The sequence below is a fragment of the Prionailurus viverrinus genome, chromosome B1 (assembly GCF_022837055.1).
Source record: "Prionailurus viverrinus isolate Anna chromosome B1, UM_Priviv_1.0, whole genome shotgun sequence".
In the NCBI taxonomy this organism is placed as follows: Eukaryota; Metazoa; Chordata; class Mammalia; order Carnivora; family Felidae; genus Prionailurus; species Prionailurus viverrinus.
In genome coordinates this window covers 16,715,692-16,734,544 of record NC_062564.1, presented here as the reverse complement: position 1 = coordinate 16,734,544, position 18,853 = coordinate 16,715,692, and the positions used below count along the sequence as shown (strand labels likewise).

Sequence of the window (18,853 nt, the reverse complement as noted above, 5' to 3'; positions counted from 1 at the left end):
TCACGCTGCACTAGACTAGAATGTCCGATGTCAATTACAGCAGCAAGTTGTGCTGATTCAGCAGGTGACGGTGGTGGTGAAGGAGAGCTTTCCTGGGCATTGAGACCCGGGAAGGGTTTAGTGTGAGTACTCACATCTCATCAGACTCCGGGTGCAGACTTTGGCTCCCATTCTGCTTTGATTCCTGAGGATTTTTCAGTGTTTTTCCAAAGAAAAGCAGACCTCTCTGAGTGTGCTTTCAGAAAGTGCTCTCCTCAATGGTGTGTTTTTCAGAAGGAAAGTTGTTACCAGATCAATGTGCTTAAGGAAATGAAAAGCCCTTGATTAGCAGCCAAGAAGCCTCCTAACGAAATGACATTTCCCTCCAGGGATCTCAAGTGCTGAATAAAATCTAGTGCTCTCTGTGTAGAGTGCTTATGTTTGTTGTGTGTTCTTCTTTTTTTTTTTTTTAACGTTTATTCATTTTTGAGAGACAGAGAGAGACAGAGCATGAGCGGGGAAGGGGCAGAGAGAGGGGGAGACACAGAATGCGAAGCGGGCTCCAGGCTCTGAGCCATCAGCACAGAGCCCGACGCGGGGCTCGAACTCACGGACCGCGAGATCGTGACCTGAACCAAAGTCAGACGCTCAACTGACTGAGCCACCCAGGCGCCCCATGTCGTGTGTTCTTCTGAGGTGCACTTCATAAACATGGGGACAACCATAACGCTGGCCCCCCAGATAGATGAATGTGTGTGGCCACGTCAAGTGTCAAAGCAAAAGCTTTATCTGCCTCACACACCTGGGTTGTGTAGCTGAAGGTAAGTTACCGTTGACACATCCCTAAAGAAACTCTTCATGAGGCCCTCAGAGAGGGAGCGCCGTACTTGTTAGTCTGAAAACAGCATTATCCCCTAAATTCCTCCAGAGAACGTGAGAGTGTATCGTGAGGAAAAACTAAGTGCTAATTCTTACTGAAATGGATAATCCCTTTTGATTTTTGTAGAGGTGATCAACTACGAGACCATGGTCCTTGTTCCATCACCATCTAAATGTGTATGCAGGGGCGCCTGGGTGGCGCAGTCAGTTAAGCGTCCGACTTCAGCCAGGTCACGATCTCGCGGTCCGTGAGTTAGAGCCCCGCGTCAGGCTCTGGGCTGATGGCTCAGAGCCTGGAGCCTGTTTCCGATTCTGTGTCTCCCTCTCTCTCTGCCCCTCCCCCGTTCATGCTCTGTCTCTCTCTGTCCCAAAAATAAATAAACGTTGAAAAAAAAAAAATTTAAAAAAAAAAAAAATAAATAAATGTGTATGCAGAGATAGAGATTATAGTCTTTATGGTGTCTTCCTACTTTAAGTACGAGAAATCCACTGTCATATGGTTAGAAACTAGTAGGAAACATTTGAATCTTATGGGAGAGTTTCACGGCACCGAGGACAAGTTTGGATTCAGACACTAGCAATTTCTTTCTCTCTTTCTCTCTAAGCAGCTTCTTCATTTCTCTTTCTGAGGGTGTGGGATTTCTGCAGCCACCACACGAATTTCTAGCTGTACATCTCTCTCCTCAAGATGATCTGTTTGGGAATACAGTCTTCGAGCTCCAAATTTAGATTCATCGTCGACCCGCCTTATTCTACTGAAACATAGCGATGTGTTCCGCAAACGGCAGTGCCTTGTCATCTCTTAACAATCGACCATAGGTTACCTCGAGCGACAAGAAAAATAAAACGTCCAAATGCCAAATTAGTACCTCAGACGTAAATTACAGCAGCAAGGCCTAGCTTGGAACAGCTGCCATTTCCAGAAACAGTTGGCTGTAGCCAGAGGTTCAGACTCACAGTGTATGAGCATCTTAGCCTTTACAGCAAGATGCTTGCGGGGGGCGGGGGGGCACAGACACCCCCGTCCCCCAAAGAAGATGAGGCAAAGAAATTTCAATATGTCTACTTCAGTGGCCTTATATAATTAAAGAGATTCCAAATTAAAAGGGAGCCATTGCATTTTACAGCTAAACTTCAAAACAAAACCTGTTACCACTAGTATTTTTCATATTCCCTATACATTTGTCTCTCTACCTGGAACGTCCTCTATGCCCCAACATCCTTGCTGACCAACTAGTGCTCAGCTCAGGTTTCTACGCTCTTCCTTAACTCTCCCTCTCTTAACTTCCTCACATCTGATCGTTCCTGTTTGGAATAAAACAAAACCAAAAAACGCTTGTCACACTCTTTAGTATAATCACCTGTTTAAAAATTGTGATGGGTAATTTATGTACCGGGTATTTTATTTAAGAGATTATTTTCTTAAACTCTTATGCAGAAATAAGTCTCAGTAGTGCAGATGGTTGAATCCTATACTAACATCTCAATACTAGATCTTTCCACCTATTTGGTGCTTACTGAAAGATTTACCAACAGTCCTAGACCCCTGCTAATTATGCCTCAATTAATAGTAATGAAGTCAGTGGGAGCGTGAAAAAAAACCCTAGATACAAACCAGACTCCACAGTCTTGCCTTCATCTTAGAAAATACAAAAAAAAACAAAAAAAACCACAAAAAAACAAAAAAAAACCATTCCTTCCTTTTCCTTCTTAGACCTTGCTCAGGGTTCCTAGGTGTCAGCTCCCTGAAAAAAGAATTTTTTTTTTTTCTGGTACACTCTCCATGTTTCTACTCCTTGTCTGATGGCACCATAATACCATGTGCCTATAGGTAAAAGACGGTTTCAGAAATTTTACAAATATAATACAGAGAAGGAAATCCTGACGCTTGCTTTCTATCTCACACAAGAAAATTAGGCTTGCATATTTCTCCCCCACAAGTGGACAGGAGATATATCTCATTTAATGTACCCCTCTTATCTTTCTTTTTTACAAGAACAAGAATGAAAGATTATGAGGCTGACTGGTGTCGCCATTCGGACTGCACTCCCGTGCACTGCACACATTGGGGTGTGGTAGGAATCCTGTATGTGACGTAAAAGAAGCCAAAATCGTGACTCAAAGAATACTAGGGTAACACATGTTCTGGTTCTGCATTATGTATTTGGGGAACGGATCGGTACTTCATCCTATAAGTCTTTGGAAAAGTGATTTCAAGTCTTTCAGCTTCAACGTATTCACTCATAAAATTAGCCTTCTAACACCTGCCTCCCTGAATGGTTGTGACGGCTGGTATCGTTTATCTAAAACCCCAAGCATATGTGAAGCGTCATTTACCTCCCTGTGGTCTTCAAGTTCAGGATGACACTCAAATGGGAAGCCAGACCCAGGGTCACCACACATACACTGACAGCAGGAGCTGTTCCACGGCTCGTGTGTTCACACTTCCCCTTCCATTTTGGCAGTTTGCTTCCACCAGCCTACTCCCATCACTTATCTTTTTTTTTTTTTTTTAATTTTTTTTTTCAACGTTTATTTATTTTTGGGACAGAGAGAGACAGAGCATGAACGGGGGAGGGGCAGGGAGAGAGGGAGACACAGAATCGGAAACAGGCTCCAGGCTCTGAGCCATCAGCCCAGAGCCCGACGCGGGGCTCGAACTCACGGAGCGCGAGATCGTGACCTGGCTGAAGTCGGACGCTTAACCGACTGCGCCACCCAGGCGCCCCTGCCATCACTTATCTTTAGAGCATGGGGACCCTCATGATCGCTAAGGACCTGTAGCGGGGAGAAGGGGGGAAGGGGTAGGGAGTAGCTAGAGAACAAGAGATCATACAGATCACAGCTTCCCGGAGCGGGAATTCGCTTGGTGGCGAATAATTTAAAGCACTGTTTTCATATTAATGCAAATAAAAAAGGAAAACCACCAGAACATGAAGTGCTGGTAGGAGACTGCTCCCGATTCTTCCCAGACACCCAGGATTTGAGTCCAGTTGCCTCTGCATTTAGGGTTCGGGATGGATTTTAGAAGCAGAATGGAACAACCTGAAAGAGCGGTGAGCAGAGTAATGTATCATAGAGGTTATGCCCCAAGAGCCTAAAAATTCAATCTGAAATGCAACTCAGGTGAGGAAATCCATTTCTTTCTCAAGGTTCTTCCTGAATTCAAGGAAATCTCCGGAAACCTATAGCAAAATCAAAACCTGGGAACATACTACAGAAACAACTAGCTGAGCGGAGTTTTCTGGAGCAGACCCAAATTAAAATGTTTTCCCTTATTGTCCCTGTAAATACAGTGGTGCTTGGTAGAGATGTACTTCTGGTTTTTTTGTTTGGTTTGGGTTTTGGCTGGATTTGAATACGGCGACTATGGTCACTTTTTATCTATGAAAAACGACTATAATCCTCAATAAAGACAGAATAGTACCCAGCTCTGCAAACATCAGTTTGGGACCAAAAGGTGTTAATGAGGTCTGTGGACATATGGAAATAAGCCTAAAGCACTAGTTCTCAACCTATTTTTTGTTCCAGCCTGCCTGAGTGATAGGACGTGGTGAATAGTAACTTAGAGGCTATGCCTTCATAAGAGGGTATATCAGGGCACACTTGGGTGGCTCAGTTGGTTAAGCATCTGACTCTTGGTTTCAGCTCAGGTCATAATCTCAGTTTCGTGAGTTTGAGCCCCGCGTCTCTACAAAGCCTGCTGGGGAATCTCTCTCTCTCTCTGTCCCTCCCTTGCTCACACTGCCTCTGTCTCTCTCAAAATAAAGAAACTTAAATTTTTTTTAATTAAAAAAAATTTTTTTAACATTTATTTATGTTTGAGAGAGAGAGAGCACGAGCAGGGGAGGGACAGAGAGACGGGGAGACCCAGAATCCGAAGCAGGCTCCCAGCTCTGAGCTGTCAGCACAGAGCCCGACGCGGGGCTCGAACTCACGGACCACGAGATCATGACCTGAGCTGAAGTCAGTCGCTTAACCAACTGAGCCACCCAGGCACCCCAATTTTTTTTTACTTTTAATAAAAAAAATAAAATAAAAAATAAGAGGGTATATCAGAATATAAGAAATGGGAGAAATTATAATTCTGAAAAGTGCCCTGGGGATACTTACAGGAATCTGTTGCCTGTGGCAGCATTGAGTATATGGCTTTTGCTACTATAGTAAATGTACTAAAAGTTTTGAATTATAGTACACCAAATGGGTTTGTTCATTTAGTAATCATCTCTCGATATGCGCCAGGCTCTGCATTATAGGAGGGTCTCTGTTACTCAAAATTTTCCTCTACATTCTTGCACGGGGTGTCAATTAAAAAAAAAACACATCAGTTTGTAAATAAAGTTGTAAATACCAGATCATGATCTTTATGATAGTTTAAGGTATATTCTTTATTTATTTCTGGGAACGTACAGGCTTTCTGAGTTCAACAATAGCCATGTTAGGGGCAAAATATGGAAGAAAAGTTGTGCATCTTTTCGGCCCTAGACAGTTTTGACAAGTGCTCTAACTATATCCTGGCCCCACTCAATATGACTAGCATCTTGCAAAATGTATGAAGTACAGAGCTCAATGCTTTTAGCACAGGTGGTTGTCCAGGGCAACTACTATTTCTCAAAGAAGGGGCGGGATTTTAATCACTCATAAACCGAAGGCATAAAGTCCTTTTTCTGCTCTACAAGAACAGAGCGATCATTGAAGAAAACATCTTCTAAAGCCCGGGCAGCCAGGCTTACCAAAGAGCTACACGCTGTCATTTGCTTGAGTTTTTCTGCCAACCATGAAGAAACTGTCCTCTTTCCCTCTAGCAACTTTTTTTCATAAAGATGTGAGACTCAACATATGGGATAAGCCAATGGAGCAGAATGTTAAACTTCCTGTAATATCTCTGCCTCACTCGAGATTGCTGTGAGAACCCATGACATGTGGATGGCGAGGGAGCTGTGTGGTTTTCCCAACTCAGTCATTACCAAGTGTGCAACCCACATGAAAGCCACGTTTGGTCTTTCTCCATATTTTAAGAGGAAATGGTGACTCATGCCCGAGAGGCAGGAGGAAGAGGAAGGTCTCACAGGCATCTCTAATCATATTCTTTTCTGCTCTGCGCTTACACCGTGAACAAGTGTCATTTCATAAGAAAGCAGAGACCAAGCCTGAATTAGTATCTGCACAGTCTTGAAGACTTGAAGGTCTATGCAGTTGCAGTATTTGCCAGGGTGGATTGTGGGTCAAAAAGGACCGTAGAAACCCTTACGCCACCGAAAACAGACCGTCTTCTCTACTCCAGTTGTTCGTGTAATTTTAATAACCATAGGCTTGTTTTCTGTTTTCTGGCATCCTAGATCTGCTCTTATTTCTTTTTTAGCCTCAGTAGAAATTAAGTGGTTTTGGCCATCACATTCCTGCCTGTCTTCTTTCAGTGTCCTGTGAAGAGGAGCGGATGGAATTAAGGCCTTTTATAGTTCCAACACATTCACTGGACTCGACATAATGGGCTGTGAATTTCCCATCTTCATAGGCAAAGACCCAGGCCTGCCCCGTGAGAGCATGGCATGCTGGGCTACTGTCTTATTCTATGATGAGAGGTGAAGCGTCAAAGATCGCATCTAACAGAATAATTGCAGAGACAGGAGAGGGTTCGTTAGGAGAAGAATTTCAAAGTGTGTGAATGAGGATTTATCCTTGCATTGGAGTTGACTTGTCTCACATCAGAATGCTACCAGGATCTTTAAAAAAAAAAAAAAACAAAACAAACCGAAAGGCGAGGGGAGGGAGAGTGGTAAATGACCATTCAACCCAACTGGTCTGAGCAGTCAATTCAGAATGTCACTTTGAATTCATGAATTCTTTACTTGGCACTGAAGAGAAATAATGAAGAAAGGCTTTTCCTTCAAGGAAAATACTGCTTCCAAATACAACGGGCTGTCTTGCAAAATTTCAACTCGGACTCACAGTGGCCTCAGAGAGGGGCCTGTGGCCCCTCATATCGTGCCTGCTGACGAGAATGGCAAAGAAACAACGAGCATGTGCCAAGATGCAAGAACCTTATCAGGACCTTTTTAGGAAGAACCTGCTTTATCAGTGTGACAGAGGGAACAACAGTGGCCATTTTACTAAGGAGACAGTTCAGATAGCACACTCATGATTAAAGGGCATTACCCAAAAGAATAAAAATGAAACTTTTCCAGACCAGTCAGTATGAGTCAACTCACTATGACACAAATACATCACTATCACTTGCTTCTTTGATATAAATAAGCCACAGTGATAAAAGTGCCACAGTGGATAGTCCCCTCTGGTTCATCTGGGAGCATCCAATGGTCTCAAGCAACCTGAAAATATTCAGGATATGTGATTTGTAGGAATGAAACATGGAACTGTGGCCAGCAGACTTAACAGTGATAGGAAAAGCTTAATCCCTTTGTCAGGAAATGTTCTTAGAAAAAGAATATGCTTGATTCTGAGCCATGAGAATCTTCATTTCCATAACAATTTTTCCTAATTTTTATAAGGTTTATTTCCCGTAAACTTGTATCTGTTTGAATTTCCCTTTGCATACAGATTGATTTCCTGGTTTCAAACTCACAGAGTCACGAAGTTACTGACCTAAGAAAAAAATTGCCAAAGCACAATTTGAGACAGTGTGTCACAATGGGATTTCACGGGGTTAAGAAACACCCAGGCCCTACTCTGCAGTTACTTCCATTTCCTTTCTTATTCCATGATATTAGAGGATCTGTGGTTAAACGCAGGTTGACTGTCACCCATATGACAGACGACTTCCCTGGAATGTCCTTGAAGACCTGCATCACCATAGGAACCATTAAATTTTATCTGAACCCTAGACCTTTATGAAAAAACAAATGGTCATAGCTATACCGTTTTCTCTGTCTCCATTCCACCGTACCCTATAACTTGGGGGTATCTGAAGCTAGAGTTTAAAGCATAATTCCCAAGGGTCTCTACAGTTTGTCAAACTCTCTGGATTGCCCTAAACTCAAGGCATGACTTGTGGACACATCGGCATTCTGAAATTTCTGGATAGTTCAGATCCCAGAGCATAGGTCGGCCCAGCCCTGCATCTCAGCATAAATGTGAGAAGCTTGTAGCATGCCAAAGAGCCAGCTAGCTCTAACATGAAAGACGAGTCAACTGTTCTTTGAGGAGACCAGCCATCAAAAAGAGTTGTAGAAAAATCCTTTCCATTGTGTAAGAGACATCACTTGTTCTAGACATTTTAGTCATTGTCTATTACGCCAATTACTGCCTGATGGACGAGTATCTTCAGATGTGAGCTCCCACAGTGCAGTCACCTCCAGGGCCCTACGGCACAACTGATGGCTCTGGAATAACGCACTGCTAAGTAGTCTGTGGGGTTTAAGTTGTCACATTCCTTACGGAGCCGAGGTTACTATAATCGTCACTATGGCGGCCCCGGGAAGGGTAACGGGGTGGAGCGGAATTTCACACATGCCATGTGTCGCTTACTCATCCTGTGAAGTCTGGCTTGGATTTGCTGCAGTTGGGAAGAGGGAGGAGATGTGTCTGGATGCTGCAAACACGGGGACCCCAGATCCTGCAAGAGCGGATTCTGAGCTATAATTGCTCACCATGACTCACGTGTCCAGCTGGATTTTATGGCACCAACATTTCACCGCTCAGCCGTCACCTCCACACGGGGCAGAGTGAGAATTGGGTGCATTAATCCAAAAGATACCGAAAGTGTTTGCAAAGGGACGCCAAATCAGATTGTTTCTTCCAGACCCAAAGAAAGTGACTTACCTCACCATTTACTAAGTAGGCAGAAACAAAATTAGATTTTTTTTTTTCTTATCTTAGAACAAATTGTTCCTGGTTAGTTAAGGCTCAAACACAAGGTGGTAAAGGAAATTAAAATAATATCAATATTGCACCTATTATTAAATACAAGACGAGTGTAAGTTTATGGGACATAATTTCTCTAATTGGTTTAGCCTGTGCTCCCTTTGGTCGTAAAATATCTCATCTCCAGTGCCTCTACGGCTACCCTGAAGAATTCTCACAGTGAGTCATTCTCTTTTTCTGGGTATCCTCATTAAACAAAGAGGTTTTGTCAAGCTTTACCGTCCCTAGTTTTTACTTGACAAAAAAGCTTCTTTCTCCAAATTAAATATCATAAATAAGATTTTTCAAACGCAAATGCCCCCTGGAGATTCTAAATCATTACGCCCTCCTTCTGTCCTCCTCCCCCCAAAATTTCCCTGGTTTTGAATTACAAGCCTAGAGGAAAAGACACATGGCAGCTTAACTTGATTAATGTGGCATTCAGCAGAGGCCCACATCTCATTCTCTGCAGAACGCCTTGCTTTCTACCTCATTGGATAAATGTATGCTATTATCTCAATCTTGCTTCAGGCTTTACCAATGAAATTGCTCTCAATAGGATTGCCAATGCCCTTTCATTTGCCTCAACCAACTGCTATTCTCAATCATTTTTCACAACCAGATTTACAAAAGGATAATTTATTATACAGTAAAATGCACCCATTTGAGGTGTATGGTTATATGAATTTTGAAAAATGCATGCAATCATATAACTCCCACCATATCAAAATATGGAAAAATTCTGGGGTGCCTGGGTGGCTCAGTGGGTTAAGCATCCAACTCTTGATTTTGGCTCAGGTCATGATCTCACAGTTTCATGGGTTCAAGCCCCATGTCGGGCTCTGCGTTGATGGCACGCAGAGTCTGCTTTGGTTTCTCCCTCTCTCTCTCTCTGCCCTTCCCTTGCTCACACTCTCTTTGTCTCTCTCAAAACAAATAAATAAACTTAAAAAAAAAGATACAGAAAATTTCCATCACTCCAAAACGGTTTCTTGTGTCCCTTTATAATCAAGTCCTCCCCCAATTCCAGCCCCTGGCAACCCTTGATCTGCTTTCGGTCCCTATAGTTTTGCCTTTCTAGAATGTCCTACTCATGAAAACATGCAATCAGTAGACTTTTGGGTCTGTCTGCTTTCACTAGCAAAATCCATTTCATATTTGTCCTTGTTCTTAGATACATCAGTTTTTCCTTTTTCTTGCTGAGTAGCATTCTATTGTATGAATGTACCATTCTCCAGCTAATGGATATTTGTGATTTTTTTTGGATTGTAGCCCCTATAAACATTTATATGTAGGTTTTTGCGTGGCCACATATTTTCATTTCTCTTAGATAAATACCCAGGGAATAGGATTTTTGGATCACATAAAGTTTATGTTTCACTATATCAGAAACCGTCAAAATGTCTTCCAAAATGGCTGTACCCTTTTGCTTTCCTACTAGTAATGAACGGGAGTTTCTGTGGCTCTATATCCTTGCCAGCATTTGCCATTGTCAGGTTTTTTTGGGTTTTTTTCTTTAATGTTAGCCATTTGAACACACGCGTCCAAGTATCTCATTGCGATTTTAATCTGCATTTCCCTAATAACTAATAATATTTGGCATTTTATCATGTTCTTATTTGCCATCTGTATCTCTCTGGTGAAGTGTGTGTTCAAAGCTTTTGCCTACTTTTTAATGAGTTGTTTGTTTTATTACTACTGGGTCAAGAAAACTTTTCATATAATCTGGATATGAATCTATTTTTGGATATATATTTTGCAAATATTTTCTCCCAGTCTGTGGTTTCCTTTTCATTTCTTTCCTCAGCAGTTGAAAACTCAGAAGTTTTTGATTTTAAGTCCAGTGTATTAATTCTTCCATTTATGCCTTGTACGATGTCTGTGCTATATAAGAAATGTTTTCTCTGACCCAAGGTTACAAAGATTTCTTCTTTGTTTTCTTCTGGAAGTTTTAAAGTTTGTTTTATTGCAGTAAAATGTGCATCATATAAAATGCACTGTTTTAGCCCTGTTAAATTGTACAATTCAGTGACATTTAGAACTTTCACATTAGTGTGCAACCATCACTCATATCTGGTTCCAGACATTTTCATCACTTCAGAAGGAAATCCCTTCTGGACCAAGCGGTCGCTCCCCCTGTTCCCCTCTCTCCTGCCTGTGGCATCACTAATCTGCGTTCCGTAACATCACACGGTGTGTGGCCTTTTGTGTCTTGCTTCTTTCATTTAGCATTAGTTTTCAAGGTTCATTCGTGTTACTGCAGGTATCAGCAACTCATTCTTGTTTATGACGAATATTTTAATGTATAGATATACCATATTTTGTACATCCATTCATCAATGGAGAGATATTTGGCATGTTTCCGCTTTGGGCTACTGTAAATAATGCTATGAGCATTTGTGTACAAGTTTTGTCCAACCACCTGTTCTCAGTTCTTCTGAGTATATACACAGGAGTGGAATTGGTAGGTCACATAGCACTATGTTTAATTTTTTTCTTAATTTTTTAAGCGTTTCCTTATTTTTGAGACAGAGAGAGAGAGAGAGCACAATCAGGGGAGGGGCAGAGAGAGAGAGAGAGGGAGACCCAGAATCCGAAGCAGGCTCTGTGCTCTCAGCACAAAGCCCAACATGGGGCTCGAACTCACAAACAGTGAGATCATGACTTGAGTCAATGTCAGACACTCAACTGACTGAGCCACCCAGGCGCCCCAATACCATGTTTAATTTATTGGGGAATCACCAAACTATTCTCCAGAGTGGCTTCACCACTTTACATCTGATCAGCGATGTGTGAATATTCTGAACGCTCCACACCCTTACCAAAATGTGTTACTTATCTTTTTTTTTTTTTTAAGTAGACTCCACAACCAGTGCGGGGCCCAACGTGGAGCTTGAACTCATGACCCTGAGATCAAGACCTGAGCTAAGATCAAGAGTTGGACACTTAACCAAACGAGCCATCCAGGCACCCCTGTTATTTATGTTTTATATGATTATAATAACCATCCTAATAGGTATGAGGTGCTATTTCATCATGGTTTTATTTTACATTTCCCTACTGACTAAAGATTTTGAGCAAATTTTCTTTATTTTTTTTTGAAGATATAAATCTAACTTTAACATATTGGCAATGAACAAAAACTTAACTTTAGGGGATAGAATTGTTTAGTTTTACTTTTCAGTATCATCAGTTAGTATCAATTACTTTAGCTACATAAAATCTCCCATGATTCTACATGAATTTCATTCATTCCCTTATATCTTTTCCTCTGAGAAAAAAATGTTCTCCAACAAGCCCATTTAGATGACTAAATCAACAAATGTTTCAAAGTTTTAATTTTATCATTTTTTTATTAATAGTTTTTTTTAATGTTTTTATTTATTTTTGAGACAGAGCATGAGCAGGGGAAGGGCAGAGAGAGAGGGAGGCACAGAATCTGAAACAGGCTCCAGGCTCTGAGCTGTGAGCACAGAACCCGACGCGGGGCTCGAACTCACGGACTGTGAGATCATGACCTGAGCCGAAGTCGGACACTTAACCTACTGAGCCACCCAGGCACCCCTATTTTATTATTTTAAATTCAAGCTAGTTAACATATAGTGTAGTTTTGGTGTCAGTATAGGGCAAAATAAGATAAAAACAGAGAGGGAGGCAAACCATAAGAGCATCTTTTTGTGTGCTTGTTGACCACTTGTATATCTTCATTAGAGAAATTTCTCTTCTTTTTTTTTTTTCAACGTTTATTTATTTTTGGGACAGAGAGAGACAGAGCATGAACGGGGGAGGGGCAGAGAGAGAGGGAGACACAGAATCGGAAACAGGCTCCAGGCTCTGAGCCATCAGCCCAGAACCCGACGCGGGGCTCGAACTCACGGACCGCGAGATCGTGACCTGGCTGAAGTCGGACGCTTAACCGACTGCGCCACCCAGGCGCCCCGAGAAATTTCTCTTCAAGTCTTTTGCCCATTTTTTAATTGGGTTCTTTGGCATTTTTTTGTTTTTAGCTTTATAGTTTTAAGTTTTACATTTGATTCTATGACCCATTTCAGGCTAATATGGTTCAAGATATTTATCAAGTTTCAGATTTATCCATACGGTTCCAGGTCATTTATTTAAAAGACTATCCTTTTTCCATTGAATCGCCTTGGTTGAATTGGACTGATGTTTTGGGATATTTTTAGCCTTTAGTTTCTCCCACTAATCTACACGTCTTTCCTTTAGGAATGTGTTATGCCATATACTCTTGGAATGTCCATTCTTGAACACTATAGCTTTATAGTTAAGTCTTAAAATCAGATAGTGTGACTCCCACAACTTTGATTCTTCTCTTTTCCAAATTGGGTAGACTATTCAACTTCCTTTGATTTTTCATATAAATTTAGAATAAGTTTATCAATATCTAAAAATACCTTGCTGAGATGAGATTTGGATTGAAATGGAATTCGATTGGGATTTAATGCATGGAATCTAATGATCTATTTGGGGAGAACTGACATCTTCACATAACTGGGTTTTCTCATCCATGAACATATGTCTCTATTCATCTAGGTCTTCTTAGTTTCTTTCATTAATCATTTACAGTTATCAGCATGCAAATCTTACATGTATCTCCTTAGATTTATTCCTAGCACGTTATGGTTTGGGTGCCATTGTGAACGTTATTATTTATTAATTTTAGTTTCTAATAGTTTACTGCTAGCATATAGAATTATGATTGCTTTTTGTATATTTACTTTATATCCTTCAATCTCTACAAGTTCATTTAGTAGTTCTGGTAGCTTTTTGCACATTCTTTGAGACTTTCTGCATAGCCTATCTCATCTGTGTGAAGAGAAGCAGTTTTATCTCTTCTTTTCCTACCTGCACAACAGTTATTTCTTTCTCTTGCCTTGTTTCTCTGGTTAGGAACTCCAATACAATAAGGAATAATAGTAATGAGAGTGGACATCTTTCCCTTGTTCCCAATCTCAGCCTTGTTTTAACTGCTCTTTGACCTTCCCTTCCTGAAATTCTCTTCGCTGCTCTAACCCCATATCCTCCAGATTCCCTTCATATCTTAATGTATTTCTTTTGTAGGGGGCTCTTCCTGCAGTTACCTTTATAGGTTCCACAGAGTCTGTCTTAACCAGATGCTCTGTGCTGTTCACGCATACTCCCTGTGTTACCTCACATACTCTTGGCATATCCAATGTTACCTATGTGTAGATGATCCCCAATTCCATATTCAAAACCAGACCTTTCCTAGAAGACTTATTTACCCAATTGTATGCCAGTTACATGGCCCAGAGGCATGTTAGACTTAATATTTAATGTTTATGCCATCATTGCTATCCTCTACATTTGCCTTGACAAGTTGGTTTCTATAGTGATACTTTTATTTTTTTATTAAAAAACAACACAGAGAGAGAGAGAGACAGAGCATGAGTTGGGGAGGGGCAGAGAGACAGGGAAACACAGAATCCAAAGCAGGCTCCAGGCTCTGAGCTGTCAGCACAGAGCCCGATGCGGGGCTCGAACTCACAGACCGTGAGATCATGACCTGAGCCAAAGTTGGACACTTAACCGACTGAGCCACCCAGGTGCCCCTATTTTGTTATTTTAAATTCAAGCTAGTTAACATATAGTGTAGTTTTGGTGTCAGTGGGGGAGGGGCTCGAACTCACGGACCGCAAGATCATGACCTGAGCCGAAGTCGGATGCTCAACCGACTGAGCCACCCAGGTGTCCCCCCCTTTTTTTTAATTTGTTTTAATGTTTATTTATTCTTGACAGAGAGAGAGAGAGAGAGAGAGAGAGAGAGAGAGAGAGAGAGAGCCTATAGTGATATTTGTAAAACACAAATCTGATTGGGTTGTTCCTTTGCTTAAACATTTTAATGACTTATTTCAACACTTCACAATGGTTTGTAAGCCCCTACATGATCTGAGTCCTAATAACTCTCAGGCTACATTTCCTGTTATTTCCCTTCTTGTCCACTATGCTCTAGCTACGTGAGCTTCCATTGTCTTCCTTGAGCCAACCAAGTTTGCTGTTACCTTCTACAAGAAAGACATTTTTGCATGACTAGTGCTTTTTGGCCATTTAGGTCATGCAGGCGCACATGTCTCCTTGGCGAAGTTTTCCTCTCTTCAGTCTAACTTAGCCAATACACCACATACACATTATCTTTCATACGGTCCTCCTATTTTCTTCCTAAAAGTTGAAATGACTTCATTATTGGTTTCTTGTGGTCTTTTATTTCTCCCTCTAGACATAAAGCTCTAGGAGAGCAGAAACATTGATAATTTTGATAATGGTAACTGTATCTCTGCTACCTATCCCCATGCCTGGGCATATAGTAGATATCCAATGAATAATGAGTGCTGAGTGAATTAATGGAGAAACTATCTAATTCACCATCCACCTGGCTACCTAAGCCAGAAATTCGGGTACCATTTGATTTTATCAGAGTCTGTCTACGGCCATACCACCCTGAACGCGCCCGATCTCATCTGATTTCATCAGAGTCTGGTCAGTAAAACAGATATTTTAAGCAGGAAAATATTTCATACAGAGAACTAGTAAATTCCAGAATCAATTAGAAGCACGAACGAAGCAAAGGTCAGAGAAAACTGCTGCTGGCCGTTAGGAAAGTGAATTACAGAAATTTTGAGGAACTTCCACCCAAATCTCAGTAATCTATAGCACCCAAAGTGGTGATCCTTAAGAGATTACCCTGACGCTACTAGCAAAACCGAATTCTGCCACCTGCTAAAACCCATGCTCCTACTCACCATTGCTGGGATAATAATAGTTTTTCCTTGTTTTCTGTTTTCTTAATCTTCCTTGAGTACCTTTTGTAGGAGGAACCTAATATGAGAACCTGCTGGCTAAAGAGTGAGAAAAATGTAGGTTTCAGGGCTCTGACATCTTCAATATAGAAGAGTATACAAGGAAAGAATGGCATTGAAACATACAGCCCATGAACTCACCCACCTCCAATACATGAGCAAGTGCTGTAGATTTTACTGCTACATTTTCCCCAAATATCTCAAATGTCTTGCCTCCACTAATGTCTCCCACCTTTGCCTCCATTTAGGCCCTCATTATCTTTTGCAACAACTTACCTGGTATCCCTTTCTTCAACACCTTGTTTTCTTAAAACAACCTGTCTAAAATATAATTCTGACTGTATTATTCTTCACTTACTTCAAGTGTTTTTAGTGCTTTGTATCATCTACAAGGTAAATTCAAGTTCCATAGCGGGGGAATAAGGACCATTCATGTTGCTTGGTACGCTTCCTGACCCCCTCCACCTAATATCCACTTATTCTTCAAGACCTAGCTCAGGTGTCCCCTGCCCCAAGAAAATTCAAGCTTCACCCCCTCACGCTTCCTTCCCCCTGGCCTCTCTGTTGACGTCCACACCCAGGCTGAGTTAGGAGCATCTCCTTAGCGCTTCTATGCGTATGATAAGAGTTTATGGATCTGTCTCCCTGGCAAGAGAGTTGCCATCTTTAGAAAACAGATTCTGCCACCTTGTCTTAGTATCAAGTACCTGACAACACAGAGCACACAGCAAACGTCTGATGAATGGTTGAACGAATAAACACATGCACTCGTAAGTACTACATGTTCGATCCCTTCATTATCTTGAAAGACTGTGTGTGCGCAAAGAGAATGTAAGAGAAACAAAATGAAGGTGTACGTAAAAGGGGGCCAGGACTTCATATTTCTCAGAGACCATTTCTGATTTCTGTTCCAAGAGTAACACATTTTCTTTCCTCCTGCCTAGTTGGATTTGATGGAAAAGAAGATTGGAATGGAATTAAAAGGGTTTTTGTACCACTCAGATAGCTTACAGACATACTTAGAGGAAATTAATAGCAGGGGCCAGGGATCAGACGTGCAGATACTAGCATTGCTATTCTTTTGAATCAAGCAGTTGGCCACACAAAAGAGATGCTTACAAAAGAACCACACCAAAATCCAGTCGGATTCAATCTAGCATGAATGAAAGATATTTCTGGTCTACAAATAAGTAGGTACTTAATACTTTGGCATTCTGTTTGGCCCATTCATGGGAAGCTGCCCGTCTGTTCTTCTCGGAGCATTTCTGTACTACAGGATGATTTTACTTTTTATCTGTTTACCCAGACGATGTGTTCAAAATGAGAAGGCCCCCTGTTTGTCCATAAAACACCCTGACTCTACCAATAAGCTAAACAGCCCAGAAACCTCCCTCCTGGGCTTCACAACTAGTGAACTATACCTGGGCTCCCAGGCTGTCAGCAGTTGTGTTCACACTCACTCATAAGGCGTGAAACCCTGCTTGGAGCTTTGCTGCTCCCACCACCTTTTCCAGTCCTTCCATGGGAAATGACTCATGATGAGTGAGCACCAGTTTATCTCCTACCTAATAAACACAGTACATGATGCTTTCTTCCCCCACTCCACTCCCTGATGCCCTCTTAATTCTCTTCTGGTATCAGTGCTCCCTGCCTTGATGACTCTGTCCCTCTGGGGGCCCTTCTTGGATCGAGCCAAATATCTAACGCTCCTAGGTAGTAACTTAAGATTTCTTTTTTCACCTCCCCGGAGTCAAAGCACACAACATTTTAATTTGTACAAACTGCTTTTATTTTATGGTGCTATGGTTTTTAATTTGCATTTTAGAGCTTTATCAGTATGCCCTTTATGGAACAAGACTCAGAAGACAATCCCATCCAAAAAAAAAAAAATCCTGACAGCACTATCAACAAATTAAAAGCACAAAAGGCACTACAATGCATGAGAAGATGTTCCACTGCTCTTCTCGCCTCACCCCCACGCTTCTTCCCTAGGGAACAAACAATGTGCTATGGCTTTTTCTCTGGAATAGCGACTATAGGATGCATGGGTCTTGTAAATATCACCAAAGAGATCCCTTGCAGCCCTCCTGCCTGACTCCTGGGGCCTGTGTCAGAGTCCCAGAACTGCATTAAGGGCATGAATCTTGGGTACAATAGTCTGATTTTTCCGGATCTGCTTCAGTCCTCGTCAAGAGACTCATTTGGAAATTCTCAGAACATTATTCATCTTGTATACGCCCTCTTTCTCTGCCTGGACAAGTGACAAAGATTAAATCAGAAGGCTGTATGTGAGTTATCCTGGGCATTTACCATTTGAATTTGTCTTCTGACTCTGTTCTCTTCTGAAAAGCTCCTTTTTTTTTTTTTTTTTCATAATGAAGCATGAGTCCCATTCTTCTGGAATCTCTCTAAAGACAGACAATAACAATAGAAGGAAGAGAGATGTTCTCTCCTCCCTTAGAAAATAACACCATATAGCATTTGGACCTTGAAGATTCAGTGTCCAATTGATGCCCCATGGAAGATAATGGTACCTGCTAGGAGGACAAATACACGTCATATAACTCAACACCAACAGATGCCAGGTGGAAGTCAAGCAGACATATTTGTGAGCATATGTGAGACACCTCCTGGTGATTCTCAAACCCTCACGGTGAACTACTAAAGATAGGAAGTTCTGTGTCAAGATGAGGACAGTAATATCTGTATTGTTACAGTTTCTAGGACTTAACCAGTTTCCCTAGATGACAGAGCCTGGCAGAACTTATGTGATAAGCTAATACTTTATGGGAGAAAGAAGGAAGTGCAGTCCAGAGATCCAAGAGTGAGGGAAAACTGAAAGAGAGTCAGGGAAAGAAGAAAAGCAAATACAAGTTGATACATTACTGAACCAGCCAGAGCTTCCCAAGGAAATATGGGTGGCTTTTAGGTAGTGTGGAGTGAATTACCACATCTCAGCTCTGCTGGCTCCTCCCTCTCTTGGTCAGTGTTAATCCCCCCACACTCCCAGGTTCTATGTGACCCCCTAGGTAACCTCTGGGGAAACCAGAGTGCTCATAAGTTGCATTGGGCCAGACCCGGGGGATGAATTACTGTGGTGCCAACCCTACTAGACATATGGCGTCCTGACCCAAGCCCCAAGAGAAAAGAGAGGAAGCCTGTGGTGAGGACACGAAATAGCAGAGGCTATTGCTGTGGCTTTATAACCAGAGGAATGGCACGAGTCATGGCTGGGACGTCAGCTGGGAACCCAGGCAGACAGCTGAGGCTGATGGGGTGAGTGGGACCAGCCAGACCAGGGT

General features: G+C 41.8%; 1 protein-coding gene across 1 annotated transcript in view; it reads right to left on the bottom strand.

Annotated features, from left to right (window-relative positions):
- The window catches only part of TLR3 (toll like receptor 3), a 430,042-nt gene that overhangs the window by 211,937 nt on the left and 199,252 nt on the right, over window positions 1–18,853 (bottom strand). Inside the window, exon 5 of the mRNA XM_047855095.1 lies at window positions 15,495–15,586. The gene's annotated coding sequence lies outside the window, so the exon portion shown is untranslated. The remainder of the gene's footprint in view (window positions 1–15,494; window positions 15,587–18,853) is intronic.